This window comes from Lytechinus variegatus, chromosome 5 (assembly GCF_018143015.1).
Source record: "Lytechinus variegatus isolate NC3 chromosome 5, Lvar_3.0, whole genome shotgun sequence".
NCBI lineage: Eukaryota > Metazoa > Echinodermata > Echinoidea > Temnopleuroida > Toxopneustidae > Lytechinus > Lytechinus variegatus.
In genome coordinates this window covers 46,702,468-46,725,709 of record NC_054744.1, presented here as the reverse complement: position 1 = coordinate 46,725,709, position 23,242 = coordinate 46,702,468, and positions in this window count along the sequence as shown.

Below are 23,242 nucleotides of genomic sequence, written 5' to 3'. Positions count from 1 at the left end.
AAAGTTTCGCTTATTTTTCACAAAACAGTTTTATGCACAACTCAGTAACATGCAAATGAGACATGTGATGATGTCTATCACTCACTATTTCTTTTTTTTTCAATCGTTTGAAGTATACAATATTTCAAATTTTACCAATATGATATTAAATGAACCATAAAATGTTATATTAATGGTAATACCACATGTTCAGAGAGGGATAAAACTTTGTTTCACAGGACAATGAGGGAAAATTATAATATTTTGTATTTCATGTAATAAAATGATAAAGTGAGTGGTGCCATCAGTCATGTGGCACTCCCCTCATTTACATAACGACCAAGATGTGCATAAGTTTTGTGAAATGAATAACGCCATAACTTTCTTATTTTACATCCGATTTTTATAGAATTTCACACTTGTTGGATTTTTCTCTTATTATTCAAATAATTTTTTTGGGTGGACTTGTCCTTAAAAAATCCTTGATTGTATTTCATGTACAGAATAATTCGTTGCAGGTGATTAAGGGGAAAGGGGTAGAAAAGAAACAAGTAAACAAAATGAGGAAACCAGATATTCGTTTATGGAAAATGAGAGAAGGAGGTGGAAATTTTTCAATGAAATGTTCAAAATGTAAATTGCCTCGATTATTCTTAGTTGGCGATTAAGGAAAAAAAGGGAACAAAACAGGAAAAGTATTTATTCGTGCAGTTACATCTAGAAATAGCATTTAGAGCGCGGAGGCAAATTGTAAAGGAAAAATCCTGGCAGTCAAATTATCACAAGAACAATTTGCTAAAGTATATTGTTTAATTTTTGTATTTTATTTGATGGGAAAAAACTATTTAAAAATGTTGAAAGGTCTCTGCTTACCTCATTCGTTCGATCTATCCTAATATAATTTTATGTGGGACTGATCAAACAATAGCGATAACTTCCTTTAAAAAAACATTTGACGCAAGGTTGCTGACGAATAAAAATAATAATACATAAAGTTTATAAGGCGCTTACTACTGGTAGTCAGGCAGCATAATTATTTCATCTACTTCGACAAATTGGCTAAGTCTGAATTTTCACTTTTATGTGATTGGATACAATCATGATTACAATAGCAATCATCATTACAATGCTGATTCAAGATCCACGTATGACAAGGCCTATTGTAATGATTGTAATCGTGACTGTTATGATTCTAATCCTGTTCTAGTTTGGTTTCACACGTGCTAAATTATTCGCCATTAGCCTTATTTTTCACTGAAATCATCATTCAAATAACGATTTTTTTTTACCGAGTGAAAGAGCGATTATTCGAATATGTTTATGGGCACAAAATATCAGCAAACATCAATGTCTGATGAAAAAAAAAAAATTACGGCACGATAATACAATGAAAATCAATCCTCGTGCAAAGCTTTTTAGATATTTTAAGATTTAAAAAAATACAAAATATCCAAGTAATGTTCGACAAGCCACCACAGTCAATATAAAATTCGATCCGAGTTTTTATCAACCGTAAACATGGTAAAAGGATTGGGTTATTTGACATGTATTGAGGACTGGGGGGCATCATGTCGAAATTTTACACACACATTCTTTACCACATACACTACGAGCCAGTACAAAAAATCCTAAGATAACTATCTTTTTATTTATTATGAATAAAATATGCAAATTTTTAGCTCACTTAACACCAAAATTCACTTCATATTTTCATTATTTTTTCCCAGATGTCATCATAGTATATTTCCTATTTACAGGTTTTTACAATGCCAAATTTTTCCATAGGCCTATGTATTTATTTATTTTTAGAATTTTTTATACATTTCTTTGTGTCTTATCTTCCATAGACTTAATACACAAAATATAAAAAGGGGCCATTTTCTACATAAATGGCATTGTCACGTAAAAAAGGCATGTGGCGTCGCGTTGTACATGTACGTCGCGAATTTGGTCTCAAAAGTTGCGCGAGACATAGAAATTTCCGACGCTATCTTTGTGCGTTCCGGAAAAAAAATCACTCGAAGCATCGAAGGGGGCCATCATGCTCCACCCCCCCCCCCCCTCCTCCCAAATCCCTGTAGGGTTAAATCCTTTAAATTTAGTGTACATGTGTGTCTACATTATTTGATACTCCTGTATACCACGAAAAAACTTGATCTTAAAATATAAATTCATTTCTCACCCAGCTGAAAATTAAAAGGTGCAGATATTTTTGTGTTATCAATTCTAAAAATAGCGATGACACACTGATGGCACTCTGGTTATCGTTAAAATGTAACGCGTGATTTCATTGGTTAATGGTCATTTCAACAAAGGCGTTTTATTTCGAAACATGATTATCATGATTATTGCTCCACTAATAATGTCGCACTAAAACGGGAAAATTTCACTAATTCCCATTATTTCTACTTTTCTACATTGGAGATTGTTTATTTTCATTAATTCGGCGTTAAATGGTAAGTAATGATTTTCTTTTTCTTTTGGTGCGTGTGTGTGATTCATTGAATAAAAATAGAACGAAACAAATACATACGTATATATTATATTGGTAGTTTTCACCGTCTTTCATCACAATGATAAAGTAAAATACATGTATGAGACAAAATTCGAGTATGTATCCTAAAGGTGGACCCTAAGGAGTTGTATATTTTATCATATGATAACAAAACATACCCATAATTTGGGGACAATCGAACTAGAATTTAGGTTAAGGTCTTCGCTTTGGAGATACCATGTTTCACGACATGTAGGAATTCCAGGGTCACATAACACAAATCATGGACCTACTACACAGTGTAATAGGTCCATGCACAAATGATAGCAACTAATCGTACACTTGATTTTTACGATTGATTGTACAGTCGCTTCTTACACTGTAAGAACTGCGGCGTTAAAACTGACACCAATTGGTGTTAATAGAGGACCACACCCTGAGGTGTTAAAATTACTCCCTAGAGATTAAACATAACACTAAAGAGTGTAAATGTAACAACAAAAGGTGTTGTAATAACACCTATAGGTGTAAAACTAACACCACCAATTCAACACCGGTGTAAAATAACTGGTGTGGTCCTCTATGTACACCGGTTAACACCATAGTTTTTGCTGTGCACAGTCACTCTAAGCTTTATTCTTATAAAAGTACATAGATATCAAATATGCGAGCGCGAGCAGATATTTCTAATATACGTTCTGGCCTGATCAAAAAAGGACCTGTTAGAAGGACTGTTTTCAGTTACCCATGAAGACGATTCATATTTCAACAATCAAATAATGCGAGTGCGAAGCGCGAGCTGAAGGTTTTGACATTCTAAACACGCTTTGTAATCATGAAGAGGTTATATAATTATACAATTGATGCGAGCGGAAAAAAATTGAGATTTCAGACCTATAAAAATGTGACATTCTGAGCATTTTTCTGATCATGAACAGGGGAGGTATATAACTATATAATTGATGTGAGCGCGAAGCGCGAGCGAAAAGAAAAATTTAGATTTTAGACCTAAAAACGGGACATTCTATTCATGTTTGTAAATCAGGAATCCAGGAAAAGGACGGGTAATTTGGTATCTTTCTTAAATTTTGTGAGTGCGGAGCGCGAGCAGAACATTTTTGATAATCTAATCTGAAACTTTATAATTCAGGCAAGTTTTAAAGGAGTATTCCAGGCTGGAGATAATAGTGGTTTAAACAGAAAAAATGATAAACCAGACGAACAAAACAATGAAGATTTGATCAAAATTGGACAACGAATAACAAAGTTATTGCACGTTAAAGACTTGCATTATTGCGGTGAAACAGTTCGAGGCATGTCTTCATGAATATTCAATGAGCAAACTGATGATGTCATCCCAATTGTTCTTTTGCACTTTATTTTTGCTGTTTTTGCCGTTTGGTGTAAATTATTATTTCGACTGCTTTTGTTTTCTGTTTTGACTTTTTTTTATTATTATACCTACTTGTATTTGCCCTACACTGTAAAAACTGTGGTGTTAAAACTGACACCAGTTGGTGTTAATAGAGGACCACACCCTGAGGTGTTAAAATTACACCCTAGAGATTGAACATAACACCAAAGAGTGTAAATGTAACAACCAAAGGTGTTGTAATAACACCTATGGATGTAAATCTAACACCACCAATTTAACACCGGTGTAAAACAACTGGTGTGGTCCTCTATGTACACCGAATAACACCACAGTTTTTGCTGTGTACCACCACTTGTCTTGGTCTATCATTTTGTCTCCATCAGTTATTGGCTAATGAAATACATTTCTATATGATAAGCGAACCAACTTTCCCATCTGGTGTTGAACCTATCAGCTTTTGCTTAACAAAGAATTGCTTGCAAAAATCATTATTTTTCAAAACCACCAAGCAGTATTTTGCTGGTTTTAAACAAGTCTGTGAGTACATATTTTTGTGATGGGGGATGCACCGCTCATTTCTAGGACCCCCCCCCCCCCATCGATTCAGGTTTAATTCTGGCGCACTTGTATCTTAAAGGGGAAGTTCACCCTGAAGAAAACTTTGTTGTAAAAATAGCAGAAAAAAATAGTAAAAAATATTGGTGAAGGTTTGAGGAAAATCCGTTAAAGAGTAAGAAAGTTATTAGAGTTCAAAATTTGGGATTTGTGACGTCACAAACGAGCAGCTGCCCCATGTGTTATGTAATATAAAATGTATGAATTTCAAATTTTGTATGGTTCCTGGTGACTTAATTTATAATCTTTTCATGATCGGGTGTGAAATGATTTGTCTATTGATATACAAAAGTTACAGTGAAAGCCATTTTCTTTTTTCTGAGAAAAGGACATTTCATTGATTTTTTACCATTCGCTATGTAGAAATGCTGCTCGCATATGACGTCACAAATCAAATTATTGAAATTCTAATAACTTTTATTTATTTGATGATTTTTTTCTCAAACCGTCGGCAATATTTTTTATTATTTTTTCTGCTATTTTTACAATAAACTTTTTGTCAGGGTGAACTTCCCCTTTAATACTTCCTTTTTTCTTAATATGTTTATATAGACAATGATAAGTAGGTAGAAGTTGAAATGATATAAGGTCATGAAACGATAAGGAACTACTATCGGCTACAAATATAACATCTTCACGTAAACAAATATATTATCATGATTATCAGCAAACTTCGTCCTAACTCTCCCTCAATTAATGTATTATATCAATCCTGTAAAACACATACTGTAGATTTTTTGCTTGTTGGCCTACTTGTCACTATAAATTACAACCTTTTATAAACTTTTTAAATCTCTATATGCATGATATTAGTCAGAAAAGGAACTCGATCTCATTAATCAAACTCTTTGCACGCTGAATTAAATGCAACTGTTTTTATAATGCTATTTCTTTTCAATGAAGATTTCTACATTGCACGTTTGATACTTATGATATAGATGTTAATTTATAAGCTTTTCTAATATGTATTGAGAGGAGAAAACTAATTATTACATTTGTTAAATTTGATTGTACGAATGTGCAAAATTGCAACATCAGCGCGCAAAGGATTTTTTCATCCGTACAATTGAATGTATTTATTTTAGGTGATATTAATGACAACCAATTCTGATATTCAGACATTAAAACAAATTCTCCACAATTCAATTATTGACTATCTCTGAATTACTAGTCCGTCAGTTCAGGATTCTCCTTTCCTCTAACAATGTTGCCCTTCATTCTTTTGGGCATCGTGCATTAGTAATATTCACTCTAAAAAATATTGCGTAATTTTTTTGCCACCACGAGGGTAATTATGTGTCCAACCAAATTGGGGTATTACTCAATGCGAGAAGCATAGTGTCCAGTAAGGTTTTTAAAAAAGCCGCAATTACTTTAGAATGGGTAGAATTGTCATCACACTGGATAAATGAAAGTGCCCAAATGAAATGCCCAATGTAGGTTGGACACGTAATTACCATCATGGAACATTTTTGCCCAATATTTTATAGAGTGTAGCTTATAACAATTAGTGGAAAATGAATAGATGTTTCTGAAATGCATGCACCTTGTATTTTTTTAGTTTTTAATAAGAAATAGTTATTTGCTGAAATCTTAATTGTTTCCATTTTTATGCATTAGTATCGGTTTATGTTTCAATCTTTCATTTTGGTAGCGCCTGCATCAATCCTGGAATAGGAAGCAAACATCGTGGAGGGCCAAAATAATTTTATTTATTGGGAGGGGGTCGTATCAAACATTTTGACGGCACCTGATTTTTTACAGGGGACAGTGGAATATGCCAAATATTCATCTTGTTCATTAGAAAGCGAGATAGCGAAACGACCAAATCAATTTTATTAGCCAAACTAGAGGATTTGGTGTACAATTTTAGGGAGAATGGGTGGGGGCAACTGCCACCCATGCATGGCCCTGGGAAACGGGAGTCTTCTTCTCCGATCACTACACAAGTCATCATGTCTAGTGGAGGGTATAGGATCTGGCTTTGCGGGGGTTGAAAGACTGCCGGGCCCTGTTGTACAAAGAGTTACGATTGATCTGATCATTCGTTACTCTGTGGAAATCCATCAGTGTCATAATTTCTTCAACGAAAAATTTGCACAATGTCCTTTTTATGCAAAGAGAAGCACAGTGAATTTTCAAGAAAACAAAGTGCATGCATGAATATACATCACAGCTAGAAAATATTTTGAACAAACGTGCGTAATAGATGTTGACGTTGCTGGACGTCCATAGTTGTGAATGATCGAATCAATCGTAACTCTTTGTACAACAAGGCCCAGATCTTTGGCAGAACACGGCTCTATGGGGGATGAGTAGACCAAAAGATGTTGCATAGCTTGAACCTCCCCCACCATCGCAAGCAGTGTATCCATCCTTGCCGTAGCCCCATTTCTGCATATGCGTCCCTTTCCAGACCGTTATATAATCAGTTTTCAAAACATTTATATCTTACTGGTTTTTATGTTTGTTTACAAAGCTGAACAAAAATATATTCGTATCACCTGGCTATAGGGTTGCAGATTCCAGAAGCCAATTTCTTTTTTCCAAATTCCATTATGATGATGCAACTGCATTGCCTATATGTCAACTTATCCCTTCCTTTTGAATTGTTTGAATATAAAGTCTTCGCCTCTTTGAAAAGAATTTACGTTAATAACTTGAAATTGAATAGAAGATGAAATTAAAAGATAAATACCTAGATAATGTAATCATGGAAGAGTGTCTGTTCTATGATGAAATTTTCTGGTCATTGCATGACTAAAGACATAAAATAAAAATTCTATCAAAAATAATTCAGGTTCCCTACGTTTCATAATCTTGTGATTCACACTATACAATAATGTTAAAAAAGGATCTATTATCTTCATCGAAACCTAACAACAAAATAAGCATGGTAAGGATTGATATATAATCTAGAAGGTTGGGCTTTGCTGTACTACATTTTGAGATTTAAGTATCCTGATCATTATTTTTAATTGAGATCGCATGCAGATATACAATTTATGAACTCGTATCGCGATCTTCACTGGTATATATCTATGAAGAAATCATGGAAATTGTTACACGTAATCTTTGGATTATTCGATAATGCTTACCACTTTCAAAATCTTGATTCATACAAGACTTGCCCAAAAAACTTTCACGCAGAGAAAATGTCAATTTCCAGGTCGGGATATCAACTAGCTCGCACTAGCATTTTTGGTTGGGGAAATATGCGCCCTAGACAAGAGTCATTAAAAAATATCTTAACAAATGCCTTTTCAGATAAGTATATGAAATATTGCAGCTCGTGCTTTGCACTCGCATTATTCCTTTAGTTAGATACGTATCTTTTTCGTGATTATAAAAACTGCTGAGTTTTTAATTTTCATGTCTAATTACAAGAAATTTTAAAAAGAAAATGATCTCGCATTATTTATGTATATAGACCTTGCGAGATATGTTTGTTAGAATAAAACTTTGATGTACTTAACACTGAAGTCTTTAATTACAGGACTACCCCTAAAAACCAACAACAAAAATGATCGGGGGGATCAAGTTAAGCCCAGACATAGTTTATGTTCTCTTAAAATGATACAAAAAATGTCGCCGGTCACTATCTATTCAACAAGCAAAATCACTTCAAGGGAAAGGATGTCATATTAACATTAATTAGCGCCATAACCACAAAGCGAGTTTTACATCTTTCAATTTCAAAATCGATCAGAAATATCTTCAAGAATGTTTTTGCTCAAATAAATTACCACGAAACACCAGCTACTTCAGGCAGAAACGCAATCTGATATCGAAAATACACGTTTGTACAAAAATGCCCATTGTGACATATTATAAGTGAATTTTGTTGCGTTTTCCCCAACGAAAATACGGTCCACTGCCCCTGCAAGACAAAAAAAAACTCATGTGAATCATACCCACCATCATTCTATTGTCATTATGCCCCAATCCCCCCCCCTCTCTCTCTCTCTCTCTCTCTCTCTCTCTTTTCTTTCTTCCCCCTCCCTCAGTTCCCTCGCCCTTTCTCTCTAATTCTCTTTAAAAAAATATATATATGATACCCCTCACTAAAAAGTACACTTTATAAAAAAATTCTGTAAATTTGAAACAAACCAATCTCTTTATTCCAGTGTCTATGAATTATTTTAATTATTTACGTTATTTTTTTAATGAGGTCTCTCTTATTATGAGCGTTATCTCTGGCAGTACAAGAAATGGATGATATCATCTACTTTCAGCCATAAATACAAATATACTAAACATCCCCGATAGCAAGATAACGTACTCATCCGTCCTGTAAACCGACTCTTTCTCCTTCGGCCTCCCTTGCTAATTATTCACGAATATATTAAATATATCATATTTCCCAGTGATGATATTGTCAAGGATAAGTTTGTCGGTTTGAGGGATTAGTGATCGAGCCATAATAGATCAAGCTACAGAGACGGCATTGCGGGGGCCACAGGCGACCGTCATTCTAAGAGTTTTCAAGTGGTAAAGGAGTCTATAGAATTGAAAAGAAGACGATTTTTTTTAAAGGGAATGGAGATGTAAGATGTTTTGTTGACCGTGATGATACTCTAATTTTCTAATGGTTTTATCAAACTCTCTTTGGATTATCTTTAACCCTACTATATACACTGGTACCATGATGGTTGACGACGTCCCTGAATGTCATCATGGTCAAGAGTCATTAGCTCGGGGGTACTTCAATGTATAGAGGAATATCATCTCCAACTCAAAGCGCAGTAGCTACACTTCCATCAAAATTTTGGCTAAAAAGGAGCATCTACTTAATCATCACAGCCTTTGATAAACATGATAAATGAAACTGATAGGGTAGGTATAAATATGTTAATCAGAAGCAGATCTATCGTTGTCCGAGAGAAGGGCCAGAAAAATAATCATCCATATTTTCCCCCAGCGCTTAAAATGTAGAAACCAGGGCCGGGATGTGTGAATATCTCATGAATAGAAAATGCGAGCGCGAAGCGCGAAATAATCTTTGTTGATATACCCAGCCTCGTAACCAGGGGTTCCCTGCTTTCCGCGGAACCCCTCCACTTGCTGACAGCAAAAAGGGGGAAAGGAAAAGTGGAAAGAGTGGATGAAGGGAAACAAATACGAAAAAAAGAATGAAACAAGGGGCTTCAGATATCCCGTTCTCAAGTCAGTATGCACCAATTGTTTTGCTTTCGATTTGAGTTTCGTTATTTTGTCGCAGCGAGATAAGCAATTATGTTACGCATCCTGTTCATGATTACAAAAAGTGCTGAATATAACAAAATGTGAACAGTTCGATTTGCGAGATTTGTATCCGGTTCCTGAATTCGATCCATCTAATAATCTTTGAAACATCTCCTTTTCAGGTCAGTAGGCCTATATCAAGTAATAGGTCCGAGAGAGAATTGGTACAAACTGTCAAATGTGACTTTTTTATTATATAATAACTCTTAGCTGGCTTACCAAGTGAAACTATACTTTAGCTGCTTTCATGCGACCAATGTGAAAAATAAAACATGTTATTATGATCCTTCCCCCATTTTGATATACCAAGGGATTGTGGGTTACAGTTTTGAGTTTCGGTTGTCAGGACATCCTTGTCCTGAAGTGCGTCATCGAGGAACCACTAAGCCAGTGATTTCATTCAGAATAGCTCATTATTTCATTCTGAACCTTGCAACTGATCCAATCATTGCCTTCTAAGCATTACCACATCCATGTTTTTTAATAAGATGAGCCAGCGCAGCGAATTAGTTTTCTTCTCTATTTTATCATGATGAAGAAGCACTTCCTACAATTTTAACAAAATCTCGATATTTTGGGCTTCCGGTTATTTTAGCAGAGAGTTAGTCCATGACATAAGTTAAACGTGATTTCAGAATACGGGCCAAAGTCTTTATACGGAAAGAAAAAAGGGACACAAAAAATCTTAGAAAATTCATCTTCATGTGTATACGCAAGGAAACAAAATTTTCAATTTCAGAAGATAATTATCAATTATTGAAAACAAAGAACTGATCCACACTAGTCTTTTGACATGTTTGAGGTGGGAGCTTAAAGGTTATAGTTATTGTGTTTTTTTTTTTCATTCTTTCATCCTTTCTGGGGAAGAGGTGAACTTAAGTGTCATGCTCAGTGATGATAATGTATATCATACATACATCAAATCTTAATGATTAGTTTTTCTACCATCTTCGTTTATATTTATATTTTTTTTGAAGATTGAAGGATGGTAATAGATAAGCATACACGTTCAAATGAAATATCACAGTCAAGAAAAGATAAAATCACACAGGTTAACAAAGATTTACTTTGAAAGGGTATAATGGAGAGCATTAACTAATACCTACCAAAGATAGATATTTATACAATTGTATAGTGTGTATTAACTGCTGATAATTACACTTGATAGTGAGTTTATTAACCAAGTTTGGGTTGAAATCAACGAATTTCTTACATACCTTATATGACAGATCCAGGGCTACGTACTATCATCAGCGTGTCTGTGGATGCATACATCTCATCAACCCGCAAAACACTGTCAAGTATAATACGTCAAAGTACAAGCAAAATTATCTCTTTTACCATGGCGAACCAGAGGAGCATAAAAGCCAGCATGAAATCCAAGTGACTTCCAATTTTATCCTTGAAATGGGAATGCATCTTCCGATGCAACAGGGGCATAGGCGGGAAAGGAAAGGATGCCTGTTTGTCATGAGGCCTCCGAATCCTTACTGCGCTTGCGCAATGCATCATTATCACGCATGAGCAACCACACCTAGAGCGCCACGGAGGAATAGCTTCATCACTAAATTTGTGTCCATCTTGTTCCCACTGCCACTGCAGTCCAGGCGTCTCTTTCGAATTTCACGGGGGTCACTCTCCTATGTTTTATCCTTTTTCATTTCATTTTTTATTTCTAAATTAAAAACTAATGTTTAACATTATTCATAAGTATCATTATTCGTTATTAAATGGTTGGTAGCTCGTCACCATACTTGAGACCAATCTTTTCACATTTTGACTACATAGCGATCATCTTCGTCGATAAGGCATATAAGTAGTGGCCCTCATTTCCTGTTTTCAATAATAGCCATTATGATAAGAACACTGCATAGCCCCTTGATGACCCTTTTTATTTTAATTCTGAATTGACGTCATTGTGATAAATGGCCCTCGTGATAGATTATGAAAAAACGACCCTCATATCACAGTTCTAATAACGAAACTTCAGAATAAAAGTATGATTTTGTGAAAAGTGCCCTCCACCCCCCCCCCCCCCCTTCTCTTATATGACTAGCGAAACTTTTGGCAAACGAGCTTGTAAACGCGTTAATACTAACGTTCCCTATATGACTCGCGGGTTTGGCCCATTTCTTCGGTCCCATCCTTTTGTGTTTAAATACCAATATTTAAAGGTTCCAGTGAAAAAAAACAATAATTGCATGGTTGTATATTTGGCAGCAGTGAGAACGTTACTCATCAGTAAAACACAAGAGACACTAGGGAGTAATACTCGGCCGTCAAATGCTACTCACGCTTCCCCGTTGCACACCTTGGGCACGCGCCAGCTGAGACGGTTACTATGGAGACGTATGCAAGTTTTATGAGCGGGAAAGTGGTTCGTTTTTCAGGGCCCTGTGAAAGTGATGTATTGCAACTATTTCGGCTGTTTACTCATCAAGACACCGGGCAATTGGTCAGTCAACGGGTCGGACTTGCCCGCAGGGGGAATATTCATTGAAATACAGTCAACTGTATTCAAGGGGATCTTAATTAAGGTGCGTTAATGACATGGTATCCCTGCTTGAATGTATCCACTCATCATGCTTATTATAATGAATATCTCAATAGTCTTAATGATGATAATATCAATAGTGATTTTTATTGTAAAAAATATAATAATGATTGTGAAATTGACGAAAACAATAATAATGATAATAATATTAATGATGATAGTAATAATAATAACGATGACGATAATAATGATAATAGCAGGAGCCGCGGAACCGCTTTCAAAGTGGGGGGGGGACTGAGCCAAAAGTGGGGGGCTGGCCATGCTAAAAATCACAATCATATGGTAATTTTTACGTTTTTGTACACGGTTTTGGAAAAAAGTGGGGGGCTTCAGCCCCCCCCCCCCCCCCCCGGGTTCCGCGGCCCCTGAATAGTAACAACAATAATAATGATAATAATAATAAGTAACAATAGTAATTATAAAAATAATAATAAAATGAATACTAATAATGAAACTAAAGATAATGCATTTCCTTACTAACATTACACTAGTGATAACGATGAGATTACATTACTTTTTTTACAGCGGTTTAGACTATTCATAATTCAATATATAATAAACATAGAAGCTTAATATTTCCATTAATTATAGGCCTATATTGTCATACGTTATTGTTTTTCTCACGAAAGAAACGAATTTACATAATAGATTATTTATTTTGCAAGCAATGTAACAATTTAAAAATCCAACAATAAAAAGACATATGTTTTGAAAATTAATCAAATCAATATTCATCACATCACATCACATCAGGTACGGAAATGAAGGACTTCTCCTGTAGATTTTCCGATCTTTACTTCTAGTAATTGACGGCCTAAACAGTTTAAACTTGTGGAACTTTACGTGCGTTGAGAAATGGAGGTTTTAAATCTTTCCCCCCACCAAAATTTATCCAACAGATGTTTAAACATTTCCACTGATTTTGCTTCCACTACTATGATCCTAATATTAATTAGGATCATCTGACTATAATATAATGATCACAAAAATCCTCTCCATCTGACTATAATTTTTTTATAGAACAGGAACTAAAGGTGAATGTACTTGTGATCGTGGTCTAGTGGTTACGACTCTCGTCTTTCAATCAGAGGGACGTGGGTTCGAATCGCAGCCATGGCTTGGTTTTTTTTCAGCAAGAAATTTACCCACATTCTGCTGTTATTAAATTGTTATTAAAATTCCATCAATGTTATTGTTATCATCTTTATCATTATTATAATTGTCATTATTATTATCATTATTCGTAGTACATGTAGTAGTAGTGGTAGTAGTAGCAGTAGTAGTAGTAGTAGTAGCAGTAGTAGTAGTAGTAGTAGTAGTAGTAGTAGTAGTAGTAGTAGTAGTAGTAGGATATCGTTATTGCTATATCTAAATCATCAATAAAAAATAACGAAACGATAACTATATATGCTTAAAGTAACAATGATTAAGCAAAGTACACAACCTTCGAATTATGATAATTAAAGAGAATGCCAATTGTCATTTTGATAGACTCTGGAGGTTTCTATCTACCTCCATGGATAGACTAAAGCAATACATGTATGAAAACAACCAAACCAATAACTGCCGTTCAAGTAAAAGTACGCCATCTTCGTTCAAACGCCTAGTTCTGTTCATTTTTACTTGAGCCATCTCACCAATTCATTCACATACCTTTCTAATAACATAAAAACTGGTATTGTAAAATTCTATCACCCATAATTTGTGTAGTAATGATAAAAGTATACTACAAACACCTGCTTTGATACCTCCTAACCAGTTCGTCCCTTCTTTTTTTCATCCATCACGTCATCATTGTGTACATGGTGTAAGCTCATCATCCTTTCATCGTTTTCTTTTACCTTCATAGTCAGTTCATCCAGTCATTTTCACCAACATATTTCCAATATGTTGCTCAAGTCTTTGCTCAGAAAATGCACTTTTTTATAATACTGTACATCCGCGATTTGATTAAAAATAGCGTCAATCTGTAAGGTTTAAAATGGGTTTTGATATCAAGAGGTTCCGGGAGCGCCGCCGGGATCCTACCCGCATAGCACCAATGGAAGGGTTTGGCCATGGCTCCAACCTACAACCAAAAACAAAACAGAAAAGGAGGAAAGAAAAGCCAAGGAAAATTTTGAGAGTAAGGCCGGCTCTGTCTGAGCTGTGCCAATATTTATTTAGTCATCAAATTACACGTTTTTCAGGATTATTTTCATGTCTGATGTTATACCAATGGGAAAACTGATCTTAATATGATCATGGACATGCATTCTATACAAGTTTTGTTATTTATAAGTATCTCGTATTTTTCATGATGAATCTGAATTTGTTACTGATTGAACTGTCTGTGATGAAGTACATGGGGAATCTTTCTGTAACTGACCGTCTAGATACTAGGCGGGTCAGTCAGTGCGTCATTTTCGCTGGACATGCCAACGCCAACTTTACGGACATATATTCATATAAAATACACGCTACACAAGTTACGTAATTCTACAAAGAATGTGTTGCCATTAGACGGGAGAGATACGTCACTTGGCATTGCTAGGCGCCGGCATCGGTAGTGTCATTAGACGATCTATTCCTGTTCGACTATCCCCGCGGAATGTCGTGGACATTGAGTGCAATCCCTCTTCATCAAGAAAAAAATTCTGATCCACATTAACTTGGCAGAGAAATCTTCAACAAGGTATTGCCTTCCGTCTATATATTTGTGTAACACAAGACCTCTCAATAACAAACGATTTTTCGGTTATAGTTAGGGATTTTAACCTTGATATATGTGTAATAACCTTAAGTAGGAATCCAGCCTTGGCCATACAGTGCTGTGTTGGGAAAGAGAAAAATAAATTAAACTGAATGGTGAAAGTTTGAAAGAAATCGGACAAGCAATAAGAAAGTTATAGCTGTTTTAAAATTGAGATCTCTAATACTATGTAGATTTCAAATTGGCAACTGGGGAAGTCAATTATGACAAGAGGCAAGGACAACTTCCCATAGGCCATGTACTTTATTATCAGGGATTTGTGGTTTTCTCCTAAGTACCCATTCCCCTGGGGCAGTAATCTAAATATAACCCATGTGGTATATTGTTTTATGTCCTCATGAAAGAAAAATATAATTTGAAATAAAACTTTTGGGAAAAATGACATTTTAGCCATAATATGTATCGGAGTACATGGAAGAGTAGTCCTTGCCTTACATCACTATGACATCCCATATGCGGCCAATTTGAAATCTCCATGGGTATAGTGATTACCAATATTTACAACTTTTAAAAATTCATATCTTTCTTTTTGTTTGTCCAATATTGTTCAAACTTTCACCTATCAACTTGTCTGATTTTTCTTTTCCTTATAAAAACAAGTTTTTATTTGGGTTGGATTCCCCTTTAAAGAGAAATTCCAGTAGTTGCAGTTAACACTGATTTCATGAGAAAGTCTGTAAAACAAGGCTTAATTGCCAGTATATCATCGAGGATCTAGATCTGGTACAGTTACATTAACTGGACTTTGTGAAATCTTGAAATCTACGCTGAAAAATGTTCACTCCGAAAATCCCCAACACAGATAAGCGCACGTGGGACAATGTATAATTATTGCTTAGGGCGTCGGGCCCGACGCCCTACCCGAATCCCGTGCTTATTTGCTGATTTCTCAGCAATTACACAATTTCTTCCAGAATCCTTTGGCACATGCGTTTTATTTATACAAACAGACACTCTAGTGGTCATTTCATTGGATTCTGTACGAACTCATTTTGATATCGTTACCAAAACTAGCATTTACAAGTCTTTAACATGGTTCACTCCCGACCAACCTTCATCGTCATATGGGGTTATCAGGTCTTCACAAAGTCAAGACACGGTCGAAGAAGAGGCGGTGCATGTTGCGAACATGGAGCTATTATGTTGCGATATACTCAAATAGCAACGCCTTACCCAAAAACCAATCAAGTTCCTACCATTCCCTGATCCCCATGAAGTAGTGTTGGTCCAGGGGTCTGTAACACTAAACCCTACTACTGTAAAGGTATAAAAGTCGATGTCAGTGATCAGTACCGCTGTACTTGTTTAGGAAGTCAATTCAGGAATTAATTGAGGGTACCGTTTTGTTTCCAACACGTGTCAAGGGTAGGGATTGACACGCCAATACTTGTTAAGGAGTGTATTGTCAGAATATGGAAAATGCTATTCATAGGGTGCTTTTCGAATCCACTCGTTCCGAGGGGGTAGGGGTATCATTCAAGGAAATCTTAAATGGGACGCTTACATTCATCGTATTGCGAGCCAACCGTAGAATGTTCATGGTAAAGGCACGGTCACACCGCCCAAGCGTTGTTGGAGCGGTCGTGGAGCGAAGAGAAAAAAAAATCATCACCGCTCGCTACCGTTCGCCATTTTCGATTTCGATTGTTCTTTCGGTTTTTTTTTCGATTTTTTTTCCCAATATTGTGAGCGAAATTCGGCCCTCGTTCCCTACCGCTCCACGACCGCTCCAACAACGCTCGGGCGGTGTGACCATGCCTTTAGATCGCTAAAACGGTTCCTTCTCCCACTACGCGACTTGGTTGTCTCTCAATATCATTCATATGATAATGCTCTCGAAACATCACAGCTGCCTACGTTGAGATGAAGACGCAAACAACTCTGCTTGCAGTTTGCTCGGAAAGCTTTCCTATCTGGGTGCCTTTGATTTGAGAGGAACACAAATACAAGGACACTAAAAACAAGAAGAACTTGTATCGAACATAGAAGCAGAACTGATCGCTACAGGAACGACCAAGCAGTCCACTTCTTAACTCCCATGGACTGTGAAATTTATCTTTTTATCTTCGTTTATTTTATTTGTCGCTTCACTTGAACTGTAATTGATTTATCTGAGTACTCTTGTAAATGTTAATTTCAGCAGAAATCATTTGAATTTTCATCTCCTAATAGTTACTGGCTCATAATGACAAAATCCATGCCAATCCAAGAAGAAGATGCACATGGTGTAAGACTTTGTAATTTCACAACATGTGGATATTTTTGCACTCACTGAAACATGGCTCATGGGGGTGAATGTGATGGCCGAGTCTTGTCTGATTTCTCCAAAGAACCTTCCATATCATCGGTTCATCAGCTCACCGAGAATAAAGAGGTCAGTGGTTGTGTTGGTGTATGCCTTCATCGACGCTTCAACGTTCTTGAAAAAGACTTTGGAACTCTTGAATCTTTTGAATATCTTAATTTGCTCATTTCAGGCGACCATCAAAAGCCTCTTCGCCTGGTAGTTATCTACAGACCACAGAGAACTATTGATCGACGATCAACATCTTCCATCTTTCTTGATGAGATTGCTACCTTTCTTGACTGGCATCTGAACGTAACCATCTTTTGCTGTGTGGTGACTTTAATGTTCATGTCAATGATGATAGAGATCGAGAGGCAGTTTTGTTTCTGGACTTGATTTCGTCAGCTAACTTGATCCAGCATGTTGACTTTCCCACCCATCAAAAAGGCCATACTTTGGATCTAGAGCATCTGATGATGTGATTTCTAACGTTTATTCATGGCATTTTCTTCCTTCTGACCACTCTTCCGTCGGCTGCCAACTTGACATCAAGAAGCCTGATCCAATGACAATTAATATCAGTTTCCGCACACTGAAGGAAATTGGCATTGATTTTTTTCTATGAGGACATTCTAGAGTCTAAACTTTATGGATCACCCGCTTCTGACCTTGACCAGCAGGTTCTTCAATACACCACTGTGCCTCAAACTCTACTACATAAGCACGCCCCTCTTATTGCTAGATGTGAAACTGCTAGGCCTCACTCACGTTGGTCTATGGATGATCTGCGGAAGAGTAAACAGAGAGTGAGACAACTTGAGAGAAGATCCTGAGCCAGATACTGAAGGGTGTCACTTCTACAGCAACCAGCTTGCCAAGGCAAAAAAAAAAAGAGTTTTACTCTGAACAATTTGATGAATGTGACAGTCATCAACTCTTCCAAAGAGTTGATTGCATGTTCTCTACCTCCACGCGATAAGTTCTCCCATCGGATGATGATCCTCATCTATCTCTTGCCAATCGTTTCTCTGACTTTTTCTGCACCAAGATTGGTGTCCTTGTCAGGTTCCTTGAGTGTCTACCCTCAGGCAATCTAAACACGTCAATTCTCGTATAGTACTCACCAGTGTTTTAATGTTTTCTCTCCAGTGTCAGAGGCTAAGTTCGTAGAGTTATTAAAGAGTCTCGTTCAACTTCGACTCGACTCGACCCCATCCCTATTTAGCCCCGGTTCATTTTTACACTCAAATTTCGTTCCAAGGCATAGCATTTTTGTCTTGATGAGAAAAAGAACAAAGAAAGCCCGCTCCAAAGCATAGCATTTTCTTCTTATCGAGAAAAAAAAAGAAATCCGCTCCAAAGCTTCGCAGATTTATCGTTACGCCGTTCCGGTCGCATTGATCAGCTACAATGAGCTGCAATTTTTGGTGAAAAGCGGCCACAGAGCGCTGTCCGACCATCGCCTCTGCGCGAGCGCACCTGGCGGAGACCGCAGCTGGCGATCCGTTCCAAGGACCCCCGTTTTCACAAACATTTGTAGCTCCGAAGCCCGTTCCGAGGACCCTCCTTTTTACAATAAGTCCGCTCCAAGGCCCCCGTTATTTGTCTCGCCTACCACTTTTTTTGGTCGAGTGCCCCCCCCCCCTCCGGGCTGAGTCCTGATGATCCAAAGATCAACAGACCGGTCTCTAATCTTCAGTTCCTGGAAAATAATGTAGAAAGAGTTGTGTTTAAACAAATCCAGGAGTACTTGTGTGAGCATAACCTTTATTCGAAAAACCGCCCTGCTTAAAGTTTCAAATTATATTCTTCTTTCCATAGATAAAGGTGATGAATCGGTTTAGTTGTTAGAATATTCTGCAGCCTAGCTTTCACACCGTGAGTCACGATGCCCTTCTTAGACGTTTCCATGAAAGATTTGGACTTAAAAACACAGCCTTGTCAATGGTTTCGTTCCTACCTCACTAACCATGCTAACAGAACCCAGTCTGTTTTTGTTAGTGGCTCTGAATCCCACGTCAGCTCTACTAACTTCGGAGTACCCCAAGGTTCTGTCATTGGACCTTTGGTATATTTACACTCTTCGTCACCATTAGAGAATGTAATCGAACACCATGGCATATCATGTATGACTTATGCAGATGACACTAAAATTTACCTTGTGTTAAAGAAGGACGATCATGATGTGGGTCTACAAAGACTCGGTGCATGTTTTACAGACATTAAGAATTGGTCCATACAGAATGGATTGAAGTTGAATGAAACTAAAGAGGAATGTTCACATTTTGTGAGCAGGCATCGGACTTGTAAGTTCAGTTGGGGATATTGCCAGAAACTAAGGGGTCACATTTGATAACAACCTTTCTCTGAAGACTCATGTGAACAATGTATGCAGATTTGCTTCATTTGCGTTGCATTATTGGTAGTATCCGTCCATTTCTCTGAAAAAGACCACCCAAAGACTCGTTCGGGCACTAGTCATGTCTCGCATTGGCTTCTGCAACAGTCTTTTATAAGGTCTTCCTGATGCATAAATTAACAAACTGCAGAGAGTACAAAATTCAGCCGCTAGACTGATTGCTAATCATCGTTCATGTGAGTCTGTCACTCCACTGCTAAGGGAGCTTCACACGCTCAGGGTCTGGGAACGAACCGATTTTATGATACTCTAGCTGACTTTCCAATGTTAGAAGAAATCAGCGCCAGTCTATCTATAAGAGTTGATATCAGAATATTCACCCTCCCGCAACTTGCGCTCAAGAAACAAATCACTATTAATAGTTCCTGCCATCAATACACAATCTTATGGTTCACCATCTTTTTATTCCGCATCCCCCTCCATGCCCTCATCTCTGGAACAATCTACCACAAAGTATAAAACAAGCAGATTCAACATAGAAATTCAAACCAATGTTAAAACCTACTTTCTTGTTAAATAGCCTTTCCCTTCGCATGTGAAGCCCCTCAACTACAGTCTACTGTACGTGAACTATATAATTGCTGATATTTTTTTTGGCTGAATTCCCTTCTCTCTTTCTATTTTTTTTCCTTAACGCTTAGAGACCTGTTTTGTGATAAGCGCTATACAAATAATGTTAATTATTATTGTTGTTACATTTACCTTTTCTTTTGCACATATCATTTTTGCCTCAAAGTCATCTTATTTTTGTATTTAACTCCTTTGAGGATAATTAATGGTTCCGTTTCTGAAAACTTTCATTACCATCGACACCATTTTTCTTTGGAATAGATATCATTATCAGGCATACCGATAATAATCCCAACCCAAATTACTTTTGTTATTTTTTTTTTAATATTGAACGGAATACATGTTTGCTCTTTCAATTCACCCCTTTTGATAGCTTTTGTTTGTTTGATTTTTAATTCTTAGAAAAAAAAAGTTTTATTTCTTAATTCACTCCGCATTCAAAGTGAGAAATTACGCAGAAATTATTGTATTCTTTCAACATTGCTCAATTATATATTTATGTTTGAAAATTTTTATGATAAAATGTTTTATATATAACTTTCGTCTACTCCTAATCTATTCCAATTCTTGGTTCTGACATTCCGTCTTCTTTTGTATACATTCTCTCTTTACCCCCTTCCCTATATTATACATTGATATACGATGTTGTTTTGATGTTTACTATCTGTTTGTACACTGAAATTTTGCTCTGTACAAATTCATGTAATTCAGCCTTTGGCAGCAAAGTGAATGTTATCATAATAAATGCAATTTATATATCTATCTAAGATATGATGTTATTTGCTGAATATAATGTAAAGATATATCGAAGTTTGATCTCATAAAAAGATGATATTTTCACTAGCTTCGCTCGCTCGAGACTTACATTAAGCAGCTTTTTGGTACATGCACCATACTGTGCCCCTCTTTTTTTTTTTACTCTTCACGCTACTGACGTATAGAGCTTCGCGCAGAATAATACAAAAGAATTCTGTTCAAAGTGGCGTACACAACAAAAAGGGGGAGGAAAGGAGAGAAGAGTGAAATATGATATTAATTTTCTGAATTTTATGTCAAAATTTATCACAAAACTGAATTCTTGTAATAAGAGTGTCGATTTTTGTTTGCTCGCTGTTTCGCTCGTTCGCAAAATAAATTCTGCCCGATACGCCATTACTGGCCCCCTCAAATATTCATCAAATATTTTCAGCTCGCGTCGCGCATCATTTTGGTTGGTGAGATATGTATCTTCCTCATGAGTCACTGCAAATAGTCTTCAATATTTCCCTTTTCTTGTTTTCATTCAGTACATAATATGACAAATTTCAGCTCGCGCTTCGCGCTCGCATTAATTATTTACTTCGATACATATCGCAAGACCATTACAGCAAATTGCCCTGAGCGTTCACTTTTCAGGTCTGAATGCAAAAGGTATCCAAAAATCTGAGCGTGTTCTCGAATTATTTTATTTAAGCGGGCGATCGCGGGAAAATATAGATCCCCCCCCCCCCCCGATTTTGCGAAAGCTGGGTCCACCCCAGGGATTAACAGAACTGCTTATCATGCATCTAGAAAGGTTCGCTTTTTTATGATATTGATTTGGAGCCCCCCTCATAGAAATCCTGATTATGGGCGTGACAAAATTCATTTAGGTTATGTGTTAAAGTTTACTTGCAGGTCTCTCTTATTATACGGTATAAAGAGCAGAGTGCAAGCTGAAAGTTGTGGGTACCAGAAAATGGGAATGGTTGAATTCATGAACAGAATACGGAGCTCGCTGAACAAAAAGTGTGAGCACAAAGCATTTCTTCTACTCTATTCCTTCCTCCTCTTTCTTCTCCGGTTAGTCTGACAGTCTGCCTCCCCTCTTTGTATCGCCAGTTAAGTATAGGCCTATGATAACGATTTTCTGTTAACTACACACACGCGCGCGCGGCCACCTCCCCCCCCCCCCCCCCCCCCTCATCGACCACCATACCATTATGCGCGCTGCTACCGTTCAGAACACTCAATAAACAATGTCTAGATCTCACTCTTTGTTCCTTCTCTTCCAATATGACCAAGTCTCAATTGATGGGCCAAAGGGCATTATCCCGAGTCAACATAGTTATGATTATAATATTCCTACACGTCATTTTGTATGTACTTGATAATGTTCACAGTACTTCTCAGTGGCGTAACTACGGGGTACAGGGGGGACGTGCCCCCTCCACCGCCGCCCCCCCCCCCCCATTGCCTAGCAAAAAAAAAACCGGGAGAAAAGGAGAAAAAAGAGGAAGAGAGAAAGAAAAATTATTTTATATCATATTATCATGATTATGTTATTACATAAAGAAATATTTTGTTACAACTGTGAAACATAATTTAATTTGCTAAGGACCTTTGTGTTCATCATACTTGGTACTCGCATTGTCTGAGATATATAATTCTGTTGTACAAAAACATCCCGTTTTGAAGTCCATATACACCCAATATTTTCTTTCACTTGTTGTTATTTTTATGAAGTGAAATATGCTTCTTTTTCATGGTTACTTAAAGTGATTGCCCCCCTTTTCGGTCTGAATATAAAACATTTCCAGTCAGTGATTTACGTTCGCATTATTGGATTCTTTGTATATATGTCAGTTCTTCATGAATTCCAAAAAGCAGTCCTAAAAATGTCCCTTTTTCTGGTCTGAATATCAAAAATTTTCAGCAAGCGCTTCGCGCTCGCATCTTTTGATTAGTGAATAATAGCTATGGTCTTACTGAAATCCTACGAACAAGCCTTAGAACATGTAGAATGCTCCTATTCATGTCTGAAATTTGCGGCTCGTGCCTCGCAATTTTTGATTACATTTGTATCATGGCTTTCTTCTTGAATCATTCTGCTGAAATAAAAAAAATATTTTTGATAATAGAATATCAAAAATAAAATGATTGATGAGGCAAATCTTGTCCATTACCGAGGCTTGAAGTATTAAGGTGAATACAT